Source organism: Caretta caretta, chromosome 9 (assembly GCF_965140235.1).
Source record: "Caretta caretta isolate rCarCar2 chromosome 9, rCarCar1.hap1, whole genome shotgun sequence".
In the NCBI taxonomy this organism is placed as follows: Eukaryota; Metazoa; Chordata; order Testudines; family Cheloniidae; genus Caretta; species Caretta caretta.
In genome coordinates, this window is record NC_134214.1 from 82,633,415 (window position 1) to 82,642,717 (window position 9,303).

A 9,303-nucleotide genomic window follows, 5' to 3' on the forward strand; every position below is an offset into this window, starting at 1 on the left:
GGGTTCTTCTGCTGCCAATCAACTACTGATGCTGTAACTAATAAAAAAATAATTAATACTAATAAATAGCCTTTTCATAAGGCCTCAGCTCTTGTTCCCCATCACAGACTCCAGTTAGTCACTTGTACGTTGTACAGGAGACAAAATCTGTGGACTTTCTAGTCTCTAATCTTGGCCATTTTGCACTGTGACTTTCATGTCTAAGTGCCTCTGGGAGAAAACTTTGAAGGGTGGGAAAGAATTTAGCCTTTTCCAAGTTTGTGGCTCCAAATGCAGCTTTGAAACACTGTACAGCATAACAAACAAGAGATTTCTATAATACTGGGGATTTTACGGACCACATTTCCAAAAGAGCTCAGGTCTCACTAAGGCAAATAAATATACAGATTTTCAAAAGAACTCAACATTCAGCAGCTCCCAGTGTTCCGCATGGAAGCTGCTGGGTACTGGATACCTTTGAAAAACTAGTCATTTACAGGGTTGCACAATGTGAGCCAAATTCTATTGAAAAATCTCTCTCTAAATGTCTGCATGTCCTCACAATTGCAGCTCTCGCATGAGAAGTGCAGACCACCTTCTCTCTGTACACTTACAGCACTCCAGAAATAATTGCATCATGATGCTAAAACCCATGTATGTATAGAACTTCTAAAGGAGTAGGGTTGCCAAACCTCCAGGATTGTCCTGGAGTCTCCAGGAATTAAAGATACATATTTAATTAAAGATGATGTCATATGATGAAGCCTCCAGGAATACGTCCAACCCAAACTAGCAACCCTATAAAGAAGAGAAAGACTGGAAATGTCTCCAAATCCTAATCATATTTCCAAAAACCCCGTTGCTCCCCTCCTGCACTCCTGCATTAGGAACTATAGAATAATTTCAAAGCTTAACCATAAAAAAAACCCCACAACAGTAAAGACCACTTTCATAAAATTAAACAGTAAGGAAAATCCCACATGGGATGAAGAAACATGAAAATGTTCTATATAGAAAGGGTAACAATGTTTGTAATTACAGATAGGGCTGAACCAGAGCACCTGATACATAACCTCACCATTCTGCCAATCTTAGGGAAGTCCAGATCCATCTGTGCACTAAGCTTTGCAAGTCAGGCCACTGTATAATGAGCCAACCTGGAAACCAAACTCTTCCACTGTCTGAGGAAGTTCACATCTGAATTCAAACTTCACTTAGAGATAATAAAGTGTTATTACCACTGTACAAGCCACTGGTGAGACCTCATCTGGAATACTGTGTGCAGTTCTGGTCTCCCATTAAAAAAGATTAATTCAAACTGGAACAGGTATAGAGAAGGGCTACTAGGACAATCAGAGGAATGGAAAACCTGCCTTATGAGAGGAAACTTACAGAGCGTGGCTTGTTGAGGCGAACAAAACAAAGGCTGTGCGGAGATACGATTGCCCTCTATAAATACATCGGAGGGATAAACAACAGGGAGGGAGAGGAGCTGTTTAATTTAGGGCCCATTTTGGCACAAGAACAGATGGATATAAACTGGCCGGCAACAAGTTTAGGCTTGAAATTAGGCGAAGGTTTCTAACCATCAGAGGAGTGAAGTTCTGGAACAGCCTTCCAAGGGGAGCAGGGGGGACAAAAAACGTAATTTGTTTGATTATCATACACACTGTGAAGAGAGTGGTCACTTTGGATGGGCTATTACCAGCAGGAGAGTGAGTTTGTGGGGGAGGGGGGGGCGGAGGGTGAGAAAACCTGGATTTGTGCTGGAAATGGCCCAACTTGATGATCACTTTAGATAAGCTATTACCAGCAGGACAGTGGGGTGGGAGGGGGTATTGTTTCATGGTCTCTGTGTGTATATAATGTCTTATGCAGTTTCCACAGTATGCATCCGATGAAGTGAGCTGTAGCTCACGAAAGCTTATGCTCAAATAAATTGGTTAGTCTCTAAGGTGCCACAAGTACTCCTTTTCTTTTTGCAAAGACAGACTAACACAGCTGTTACTCTGAAACCTGTTTCAAGACTGAGCTTCATAAGTTTGTGGAGGAGATGGTACAATGAGGTTGCCTACAATGGCATATGGCCCAAACGCAACTGCTATTAGCAAATATCTTCAACAGTCAGAGTTGGGACACTAGATGGAGAGGGCTGAGTTACTCCAGAGAATTCTTTCCGAGGTGGTCTCACTGGTAGATCTCACCCACATGCTCAGGATCATCTTTAGAGTCAGGAGGGAATTTTCCCCCAGGTCAGATTAACAAAGAGCAGGGGAATTTTTTGCTTTCCTCTGCAGTGTGGGGTGTGGGATACTTGCTGCTTTGAACTAGAGTAAATGTTGGATTTTCTGTAATTTAAGTCTTTAAATCAAGATTTGATGACTTCAGTAACAAAACAAGAGCTTACAGTATAAACCCCCATGCTTTAGGGCATAAGCCAACTTCTAACTATTTAGGGTTAGAAGGAAACTTTCTCTGAGGGCAGGTTACCCTATAAATGTCTACTGCATGGTTTCTTGCACCTTCCTATGAGGAAGCTGGTTCTAGACAGTCTCAGTGACAGGACAATGGACTGGACAAATGGACCACAGGCATGGTATGGCAACTGGTTATATTTCTATATAGCTGCAGCAAAATTACAATATAGAAACAGAACAATTTTTCATGTACCTAGAGTTAAGCAATTTTACAACCATCCAGATCTCTATAATCATCTGATGTAAAAGACATACAGAAACACCTTCAATACGCAAGCAGGCCTAAAGATTAAATTAAAAATTTTAACATGATCTGACAAATACTCTAGATGAAAGATATCCTTTGATATATGTGCTGAATGAAGACATTGCTATAGAAATATTAGAGACTGACTGGCCTAGCCCTTGCTATCTGTCACTCAGGAGACATCAATTTGCAACAGAGTCACACAAATGCAGTCTTACCCAGACTGTATTATTCCCCTGGAATTGCTAACAAAATATAGCTAGCACTACTATCTAACTGTCCAAAATGTTACTCACCAAAAGCAACTATTTTGTTGTTTGTGGGAATACCCCATTATGTATAATTTATGGGTGAAGGTTCAAAACTGTTTTATAGAAATGATGGATACTTCAATAACTTTCACGCCAACTCTGTGTTTGTTAGGTATCAGCAAAGCTAGTAAAGTCACTGGGTGTGAAATTGAGGTTTTCAACACATTTACACTGATAGCAAAACAGCTTGCCCTAAGTTTATGGATATCTTATGCAAAATCCATGTATGACATCTGGAAACCAGAAATAATTAATTACCTTAAACTTGTTAAGCTTAGCCACTCACTACAGGACAACACAACACATTATTTAATATTGTATTGCAGCAGCATCTAGCAGCCATAAGATGAAGGCCCTGTTGTGTAAGGCACACAGTACATATAATAAATAAGACAAGCTCCTACCCCAAACAGCTTGCAATCTTAGTATATGATGAGATAATAGCAAGAATGGTGGGAGTGGGAGGTCTGACAAGCTATCAGTGAAACATGGTTCACTTGGTTTTATGCAGTATGGCTCATTTATTCACTATTGGATGGTTCCACAAAATCAAGAATCTCTAGCATCTGACTATATGCATGGATACTGATTGTAAAACCAATTCTAAACTGGGATAAATTACTCCAGATCTACAACAGACTAAATATACACTCTTCCTCCAGTTGAGTGTATAAAACCTTGTAATAAGTAAACTATTTCAGAGTTATTAATCCTTTACTCGGGATTCTTAATATATTCTGTTGTTATTCCCTGAAAATTGTCATTACTGAGCAGCAGTGGAAATTTTATTTTATTTTTCCACACAGACTACCTACCTATCTTGGGGTTTTAAACTTCAGCTCATCCCTGAAGTATCTGAGTACACTCCACATAAAACAGATTGGGAATAGCAAGGTATTAGCTGACTTTGTGGGATCCCTGGCTCTTTTCCCTTTTCAGAGTGTGGGGATTCCACTTGGGATAGATTTTTGGTTGGTTCATTTGTCTGCTTCAGTTTGGTTGGTTGTTCTTTTTGATGGGTGGGGAGGTAAGAGATGGGTTATTCTTTTCTAGATTGGGTTTTTGTGTTTGATTGTAGGGGGCAACTGGTGGGGGTGGTGGTGTTGTGAATGTCATTCTCACAAAGGAGGAAAGGCTTTCTCAGAGTAGAAAGTTTTTCAGCATTTCCTAAAAATGGTTGGATTCTGGATCTGTCTAATCTCATCTGGAAAGTCATGCCATAGGCTGATCCCCTGAACTGAGAATTCTTTGTCCCCGTTCTTGTGTGCTTCATCCTCAGCTCTGCATGCGTGCAACACACACTCACGCTTCTATTTCCTTTCCAGACATATTTTGGATGGATAAAAACAGAAAGATTACATACACACACACAAATATCCATCAGGAGTCATCATCTCAGGAAGGGAGTATTCCATAAAAGTACTGTCTGCCTTACATTTCACATATATACTTACTACTACCTGTTTTGCACCAGCTTGAAAAGTTCATGTCTATCCGTCAAGATCTTTTTCACTGAAAAGACACCTCCCAATCCAGAACAATTAGGAAGGTTAGCAAGTCACTGTTATGAGCAACTTGGTAAGGTACAGAGCTGAAAGCTTCTTAGGTTGGCGCGGGAAACATGAATGGTGAAGCTAGTTGGTCTGTTCCCTTTTTTGTCTTCCTTTTACATTTCTGTTGTGTGTAGAAACACTTGAACTGGCACTCTTTATTTTCAGCCGGATACACAATTTGTAAGATATTGTACTGCTGTGTAGACCAACTAGGGCTTCCTTAGTTAGCACTTTGGGGAAAATAATTATTCACAGAAACTGCCATCATGAACAGAGAAACCAAAATCAATGTAGCTGTGTATGGGCCATTGCCACTGCAAAGCAAATACTCAATCAAGACATGGATCAGTGAGAATTATATCACTGGGAATCCTTAAGCACATCTTTGTGTATTTTTAATATCTATCTTATTACTCGCTGATCTCTCCTCCCCCTACTTTGAAATACACATATATGCACCTTCAAGACCTCTCTCTTATCAGGGATTTGGGCATAAGATTCATATAAACAGCAGGAGAGATCTTAAATGCACAACTAGGTTTATTGCCTTTTTTAAAAAATAAAGCATTGGTGCATAGCAGATTTATTCATTGAACAGGTTGATTTATTTAACAGACTTGACATACATTAAGCCCCACCATGTGCTTACATAATTGTTACCCATTTAACAGGCCTGTTCTTTTGTCAAATATTTGTTTAAAAAGTGGTTCACTGAAGATTGTTGCCTTGTGCACAGTTCACATATTTTAACAAATGTATTCTTGTATTAGGTATCACCTGAAGTAACTTAACTGCATCCTCCCTGTTTGAGTGCTGTCATTTCCCCCCCCACACACACACACACTATACCTAAACAAACAAACAAAAAAATTGTGTGTGCGCGCACGTGCGGGTGCGCACACACACACACTTTCTAGCAGAGATATTTTGCTGTTGGCACAGTGGTTACTGCATTACCATACTGTTCCACTGATAACAGCAGGTACCTAAAAACACAGCGAACACAAATCTGAATACCAGGATGTTGATGGATGTGAATAGATTGCAAGCAAGCTGACCAGAGAGGCCAGGAAGGGGCAAAAAGGATGAACAGACCACCAAGTAGAGATGGGGGAAGGCTCAGAACAGATTCCAAGGCCAAAGAATTTTTTTTTTTAAGATTGCCCCCTCACACATTCACGTCTCTCCTCTTCATCCCCCCAATACACACACACACACACAATCCTTTCACCTAGTGAATGTGTACATTACATATTTTCAGCAGGGGGTAAAATATTGGCTGACATTTTAGAGACAAAATGTATAGCCTTTGCTTTAGTCACTAATCCATTAGAACTGGTTTGGGTTACTATATTGTAAACATGCCATTTTCAAATTGCACAATTAATTTTGAACATCAGGGTTTAATTTTTTTTTAAATCAGATATTAAAACAGACATGTCATATAGTACACTTAGTAAGCAAAATACATTACTGTTATCACTCTTGCACAAATGCACAAGCAGTTCAGAATTGAAGACACTGAAATAAAAATATATGAGCCCAATTTTCAATTGCTCACTAGACAGATGGTTAATTATATTCACAGCCGCATTTTTCACTGGGATAGAGTTTCAGACAATGAGCCAGTTTTATTTGATTAGCCAGTTTTCTAGTTTAATATGTGAAATGACAGTTACTTCAGTGCTTTTTTGTTCCTTGCTAAAAATAAGGTTTCAATGTAAATTCTTCCACCATTCAAAATATCATAGCTGTAAATAAAAACCTGGTCATATGTTACCCAGTGTGTAAGTAGTGTAAGGACGACACACAGAAAATACAAATGGCCTACAGTAGTTCAGATGATACTGATTTGTAGAACCTTTTTCCTCTCACTGTGGAATATTTTAGTTCCCACCAGAAATCTCATCAGTGTTGAAATGCATGAAAATAAAGTAGCTTACATCCAATCTTTTTCAAAGTGCTTTAATACCATATTTTTACCAAAATTTAGTTTACCAGAGATTCAGAGACAAATTAAATACTAGAATACCCAATAGCAAATATATTTGTCAAACAGTTCTCTGTGAACACAAACAGGAAATGTACTAAACAAATAATAACAGTTGCCCAAAGACAGAAAGTCTTACAACCAGTAGACTGTAGTGTAGTTTTTAAAACAAAAACTTCTAGAAGTATTCAAAAATTCAGAGGGCAAATTTTGGGCTGACAAAAACACACGTCTATTTTAATTCCTAAACTAGTAGATTCCACAGCAGAAAATCTATTCATTTGTGATATTCACACACTTTCAGTGACCCCACGAGCCTCTTACAAATTTGATCCAAGTCTCCCCTTTCTGTCCCCTCAGAACACGTATTAAAGCAACTAATTAATTATTGGAAGCCTTTGCCCTAAATTCCACTTTCAATATTTTAAGAAAAGAGACATAAGTCAGGAGCAAAAGCATGGAAACTAAATATTTCCCTCTCTGGAAAATTCACCCTGGATTGATTGGAATGGGGAGGGCTAAACTTAACTCGTGCCCCGCCACCCCCCAAGTCGCCTTGAAACCTTCTCCGCTTTCCCACTGCTCACCAGAGACACAGGGAAGCTTGGAGGAATTTGATTGACACAATTTATGTTTCCCTCCTGGCAAGAGACGGCAACAAGACAGACCTTTTCTCAAACATGCAATTTCTAATCATCATCACCACCACACACACACACCCTATCGGAGCCGTGCAAGCCGCCGGCTCGGGGCTGCGTGTGCCTGCGCTGCGCCTCCCCACAGAGGAAAAGGCCTTTCCAGGCTGGCCGGGGCTGAGTGGGGGGCTCCCGGAGAGCGCTGGATGGGCACCCCCGCCGCCCCCCCAAGAGAAACTCCAGCACGCGCAGCCCGCCCGGCTGCGGGGTGCAGGCACTTACCTTGGCACCGGGCCCGCCAGGGGGGCCGGGGAGCGTGGGGCGGGCTGGGGGCCACCCCCCCCCCGCCTCCAGCAGGCAAGGCTGGGGATTGCGGCGGCGGCTGCTGCAGTCACCGCCGCTCCATGAGCCCGGCTCTCCCGTGCGCGCAGGTGGACGCGCCTGCCTCCCTCCTCCGGGGAGTGATGGAGCCAGCGCTTCCCCGCGCCTCTTAGCGCCCGGCGCGGCTCACGGCAGCCCCCCTGGCCCCGCAGCCATGCCGGGGACCCCGGCCGCCGAGCCCCCCCGGCCCGCTCCCGCTCGCAGTCACCCGGCGCTTGCCGGCGGCTCCCTGCTTTGCTGCGGGGGGGGCGGGCAGCTCCCTCCTCCCCTCCGCCGCCTCCTCCTCCTCCGCCGCGGCTGTTTCTTCCTCTCCTCCTCCTCCGCCCCCACCCAGGTTGCTTTTTCCCATTCAGAAGGTGCCTACAGCGCTGCTGTCGCCGCTGCCATTGTTTCCTCCGCCGCTGGACCGACTCTCTCTCCCCCTCCCCCCCTCCCACCACCACCTTGCTTTCCCCGGGAGCGCGCGGCGCGCGGCCACCTGTCATAAAGGGCGCGCACCCCCGGCAGCGGCGGAGCGCGCCCGAGCGCTGGTGCAGGGCCGCTGAGCCCGAGGGAGCGCGCGCGCGCGCGCGCGCTGCGAGGCTACCCTGTCTGGTTGCGTGAGCAGTGAGTGTGCAGCGGGGCTGTCCCCTGGGGCAGCGGCCGGGTAGAAATCAGTGACTCACAGCCGTGTGGGGGGGAAAGCCGGTGGATCTAAGCCCCCGGGGAAAGGATGGAGGGGAGGCTTTGCCGCACATGGGAGGATGAGGGTATCATGTCCCACATGCTCCGGGATTCTCCCTTGCTGCCCTCTGCAAAGCCCCTGTGTGCTGGACAGGAGTGTGCTCATTGCTGCAGGGTGAGGGACCTTCCAAATTGGTTAGTCTCTAAGGTGCCACAAGTACTCCTTTCCTTCCCCCAGAAGGCTCCCTCTCCCCCGGTCCCATAAGGGTAGCTACTGTACTTTGAGAAGGGCTAGCCTCCCCTTTGGAAGGTGCAGGACAGAGCAGGGGCCAGAAGAGGGGGACTGGGGCCCTCCTACCCCTCTTGGGAAGTGTGGCCACCTACCGGGCTAGAGAAAGGCATGAGGCAGGCAGGTGGAGGGTAAGGCTTCCTCCCCTCAATGGGACTTGGTTGCATCACCCACTCCTGTCCCATCTAGAGTTCCCTCACTACTAGGTCAAAGCCCCTCAGCCCTCCCCTGCAGCACCCCTTGTTATACCACATCTAAGCCCTTATATGCTCTGTGACTACACCCCAAAAGGCTAAAGACAGCTGCTACTCCAGTTCTAGGCTTTAAGTCAGCTCTGCTGCCAATGCTTCTCATTCTGATTTGTAGAATCCTATTCCACATCTGAGCTCCCACATTGCTTTACCAATATACTTCACCTTCAACCTCCATCCAGTTCACACCCACCTTCCTGCACATTCCATTTCTGTCCCTGATACAGCTCTGTCAATGCATCTCTCAATCCTAATTTGCAGCACCCTCTCCTATTCCAGTCCTGGATTCTCACACACCGCTCTTCCAGCGCATCTGAACCCTGATTTGAACACCCCTAGTGTTTTTCCAGTTCCATTGTTCCCCCATGAATCAAGACTGCTACAGGTATAAAGTTATGCCAAATTGCAGGGGTACTTAGTGAATTGTTTTTCCACAGGAGAAAGCTGATATGAGTGCATTATTGCATCTTAGTGCTTTTGATGCAAAACTCAGAAGCAAAGCTGGAAGATTCAGGAATCAAGATTAG

At 44.3% G+C, this 9,303-nt stretch overlaps 1 protein-coding gene across 2 annotated transcripts in view; it reads right to left on the bottom strand.

Moving 5' to 3' along the window:
• NEXMIF (neurite extension and migration factor) overlaps positions 1-8,000 on the bottom strand; it is a 230,930-nt gene extending 222,930 nt beyond the window's left edge. Inside the window, exon 1 of one of the 2 annotated variants that reach the window (XM_048864188.2) lies at positions 7,938-8,000. The gene's annotated coding sequence lies outside the window, so the exon portion shown is untranslated. Of the gene's footprint in view, positions 1-7,474; positions 7,847-7,937 lie in introns of those variants that run through there. The other variant, XM_048864187.2, reaches the window with a different exon arrangement.
• Between the last annotated feature and the right edge of the window lie 1,303 nt (positions 8,001-9,303).